Here is a 5,000-nt window from a genome sequence, read left to right on the forward strand (position 1 = left end):
CCTCCCGGACTGGAGTCAGCGACCTCCCGGACTGGAGTCAGCGACCTCCCAGACTGTCAGACGGCTGACTATCAGCTCGGTGGGTCAGAACTTTAAGGATTTGTTGTAAGGAGGCGAGAGTTGCATTTCAGAACCTCAGGAACTGGACACGATCACACACGCCTATTAACACGATAATGAAGGACAGGACCACTCTCACAGATACAGACAGGACAGGACAGGAGATGAGGGGTGGACGTCGATGCACTGGCATCATTAGGTTCTGCTTTTTTAATAACAAATCTGTCCATTTTAGTCTCACTCTGATTACGTAATGCATGCTCTGTGTAGAGGGGGGATGGGAGGGGGGTCACTAAAGAGGGGTTTTCATCTGAGAGATGCTGTGATTGGTGGATAGGCTATGGAGCCGGGGACAGACAGCAACATAACCAATCACACGATGACAGGCGCTCCACTTAGCACCAACTGCTATGTTTGATTTGAATGGAGGTGCAGGGGGGTGCAGGGGGTGCAGGGGGGTGCAGGGGAGTGCAGGGGGTGCAGGGGAGTGCAGGGGATGCAGGGGGGTGCAGGGGAGTGCAGGGGGGTGCAGGGGGTGCAGGGGAGTGCAGGGGGTGCAAGGGGGTGCAGGGAGTGCAGGGGGGTGCAGGGGAGTGCAGGGGGTGCAGGGGGGTGCAGGGGGGTGCAGGGAGTGCAGGGGAGTGCAGGGGGGTGCAGGGGGTGCAGGGGGGTGCAGGGGCCTCTTAGCATTCAGCTCATTAGAGATGCAAAGCTGCAGCTCTGGAGCCTTTGTCCAGTAATTGGAGAAGTTTCTGTAGAAGCTACAAAGAAACTCTCTCTGTCTCTCTGTCTCTCTCTGTCTCTCTCTCTTTCTGTCTCTCTCTGTCTCTCTGTCTCTCTCTCTCCCTCACCACCAGGGAAACAACCAATCACATCACAGGAAGTCAGAGAGGAAGAAGCTGGCTTATGCTTTCCTGCTAAACACACACACACACACACACACACACACACACACACACACACACACACACACACACACACACACACACACACACACACACACACACACACACACACACACACTCTCTCCTACATTCAGTCCAAACCATAATTACAGGCTGCAGATGTTCAGCAGTTAAAGTTTCACTGCAGAAAAATGTTTTAAACCAACAGGACTGAGACCAGGACCAGGACCAGGACCAAGACCAAGACCAAGACCAGGGCCAGGACCAGGACCAAGACCAGGACCAGGACAGAGACCAAGACCAGGGCCAGGACCAGGACCAGGACCAAGACCAAGACCAGGGCCAGGACCAGGACCAAGACCAAGACCAGGGCCAGGACAAAGACCAAGATAAAGACACAACACCAGGATGAAGAGTCCCACATCTCAAATCTGTGTGTGTGTGTGTTTTTTATTCAGTTTTTCTGTCTGTCTCTCTGTCTGTCTGTATGTCTCTCTGTCTGTCTCTCTGTCTGTCTGTATGTCTCTCTGTCTGTCTCTCTGTCTGTCTGTCTCTCTGTCTGTTTGTCTGTCTGCCTTTTGTTGCACCTACTTTTTTTAACGCTTTAGGCACTTTCTGGGACGCGTCAACGCTGTGTTTGGGTAGTTACGTCCCCGTGTATTTCCTGTCTCTGTGTGTTTGGGTAGTTACGTCCCCGTGTATTTCCTGTCTCTGTGTGTTTGGGTAGTTACGTCCCCGTGTATTTCCTGTCTCTGTGTGTTTGGGTTGTTACGTCCCCGTGTATTTCCTGTCTCTGTGTGTTTGGGTTGTTACGTCCCCGTGTATTTCCTGTCTCTGTGTGTTTGGGTTGTTACGTCCCCGTGTATTTCCTGTCTCTGTGTGTTTGGGTAGTTACGTCCCCGTGTATTTCCTGTCTCTGTGTGTTTGGGTTGTTACGTCCCCGTGTATTTCCTGTCTCTGTGTGTTTGGGTAGTTACGTCCCCCGTGTATTTCCTGTCTCTGTGTGTTTGGGTAGTTACGTCCCCGTGTATTTCCTGTCTCTGTGTGTTTGGGTTAGTTACGTCCCCCGTGTATTTCCTGTCTCTGTGTGTTTGGGTTGTTACGTCCCCGTGTATTTCCTGTCTCTGTGTGTTTGGGTAGTTACGTCCCCGTGTATTTCCTGTCTCTGTGTGTTTGGGTTGTTACGTCCCCGTGTATTTCCTGTCTCTGTGTGTTTGGGTTGTTACGTCCCCGTGTATTTCCTGTCTCTGTGTGTTTGGGTAGTTACGTCCCCGTGTATTTCCTGTCTCTGTGTGTTTGGGTAGTTACGTCCCCATGTATTTCCTGTCTCTGTGTGTTTGGGTTGTTACGTCCCCGTGTATTTCCTGTCTCTGTGTGTTTGGGTAGTTACGTCCCCGTGTATTTCCTGTCTCTGTGTGTTTGGGTTATTTACGTCCCCGTGTATTTCCTGTCTCTGTGTGTTTGGGTTGTTACGTCCCCGTGTATTTCCTGTCTCTGTGTGTTTGGGTTGTTACGTCCCCGTGTATTTCCTGTCTCTGTGTGTTTGTGGGTCTACACTGATCCATACTGCTGCTCTGTTTCCCCCCCGACGTCGTCATGGTGACGCTCAGCTATGCAGAGGCCTTTGTTACCCACAACCCCTTTCACCCTCTTCTTTTCAGACTCTGGAAACCAGAACGCTCCCAGAGAAACTCCAGCACAACTCTTGTTCTCACGCTCTCTCCGAGGAGAACTGGGAACCAGAACGCATCGAGAATGTCCAAATAAATATCACAAAATGTAGAAAAACACACAACTCCAACGGATTAAAACAAGCGACTAAAACATGGACACGTGGACCCAGGACGCTCCTCAAAAACCAGCAACAAAGACTCAAGAATGTCCAAAAACATGTTTACAGGAGTGTTTAGGTCCCAGTGTGTTCCCAGTGTCCCAGTGTTCCCAGTGTGTTCCCAGTGTGTCCCAGTGTGTTCCCAGTGTTCCCAGTGTGTTCCCAGTGTCCCAGTGTCCCAGTGTGTTCCCAGTGTTCCCAGTGTGTTCCCAGTGTCCCAGTGTTCCCAGTGTCCCAGTGTGTTCCCAGTGTCCCAGTGTGTTCCCAGTGTCCCAGTGTCCCAGTGTTCCCAGTGTGTTCCCAGTGTGTTCCCAGTGTTCCCAGTGTTCCCAGTGTCCCAGTGTGTTCCCAGTGTGTTCCCAGTGTTCCCAGTGTGTTCCCAGTGTGTTCCCAGTGTTCCCAGTGTGTTCCCAGTGTGTTCCCAGTGTTACCAGTGTCCCAGTGTTCCCAGTGTTCCCAGTGTCCCAGTGTTACCAGTGTCCCAGTGTTCCCAGTGTGTTCCCAGTGTCCCAGTGTTCCCAGTGTTACCAGTGTCCCAGTGTTACCAGTGTCCCAGTGTTACCAGTGTCCCAGTGTTGCCAGTGTTCCCAGTGTCCCAGTGTGTTCCCAGTGTGTTCCCAGTGTCCCAGTGTGTCTCCAGTGTCCCAGTGTCCCCAGTGTGTCCCCAGTGTTCTCAGTGTGTCATAGTGTGTTCCCAGTGTTCCCAGTGTGTCCTCAGTGTGTCCCCAGTGTGTTGTTTTGGGTCACCTTGCCCTCCACTAACCAGCTGTTCCTCCAGCACCATGTTGACCTGAAGGTCTGAAACAATGGAACCGGCCAGACAGGAAGTGAGGTCAGAGCGCACACATCCCTCAAAGCTGCTCCCACAATGCACCTCTCTCTGCCTCTGCCTGCCAGCCTGCCTGCCTGCCTGCCTGTCTGTCTCTCTGTCTGTCTCTCTGTCTGCCTGTCTGTCAATCTGTCTGCCTGTCTGTCTGTCTGTCTATCAGAGATGTTCACAAGTCATTTGTTGCAAGTTCAAGTCAAGTCTCCAGTCTCTGTCCATCTGATCTGTCCCTAACACTACCATCCATACAGTCCAGTATCATAGCATGTCCTGTAGCTCCATCCAGACAGTCCAGTATCATAGCATGTCCTGTAGCTCCATCCATACAGTCCAGTATCATAGCATGTCCTGTAGCTCCATCCATACAGTAGAGTATCATAGCATGTCCTGTAGCTCCATCCATACAGTCCAGTATCAACATCAGTTGTAGGATAACGTTATGGGGTCTAACACGTCCCTCTAGACCTCTGACCTGGTGAAATATTAACCTAAAGCTGTCACATCATATGGATACAACTATAACCATACTATTAACCTGTTCCCAGCATTAGCACAACACTTAGCGATGGTTAGCTTGTTACCTGTGATATATGCTAACTGTAACGTCTCTTTCACTCAAAAAAATGTCTAATGTCGAAGTGGAAATCAAGAGAAAAGTGTCAGCACCAGTTACAGAACAACATGCATCTCAGGGTCAGTCCACATTACACACAATCAGCAGTATGAACTCACTGATGTACTGCCATGTATTTATTTATTTTCACAGTTAGTTAGTACGCTCAGAGACCCGACTCAGAGGAGGAGAGGTTAGTGAGGCCAGCGTCTCCACGGCAGGTGATCCGCTGCCACGCATGATGAAATAATGAAATAGTAAACAGGACTACAGCAACAGAAATATGTTCAGAATGAAGACAGTGAAGACGGCCCAGTGTTTGGTGGACCGGGTACACCTTGTTCACTTAACAGCCTACAAATCATCCACGGGATCAACTACGCATCACATGAGTTTACCCCCCCGACAGCGTTTGTTCCTTGGAGATGGATCCGTGCGTCCCGCCTCCTGTGCGCCATGGATGTCTGAGCCTCAGCAACCACTAACTATAAGATACAATGATCCTGTTCCCAGCGTTAGCACAACACTTAGCGATGGTTAGCTTGTTACCTGTGACGATATATGCTAACTGTAACGTCTCTTTCACATTAGCGTGAGTGATTGACCTATCTGGAAGCGTTTGGAGATGCCTGATGAAGTTCAACATTGTTGATCCATCATCATGTATCTTGGTACCACCCTGCCTGTAGCTGTTCTCTGACTGCCTCTGTTTACCAGGTTATTGAGAGCTAAACTAATGACTACAGGAACAGCTCCAGGAGGACT

Source organism: Sander vitreus, unplaced genomic scaffold (assembly GCF_031162955.1).
Source record: "Sander vitreus isolate 19-12246 unplaced genomic scaffold, sanVit1 ctg250_0, whole genome shotgun sequence".
Taxonomy (NCBI): Eukaryota; Metazoa; Chordata; class Actinopteri; order Perciformes; family Percidae; genus Sander; species Sander vitreus.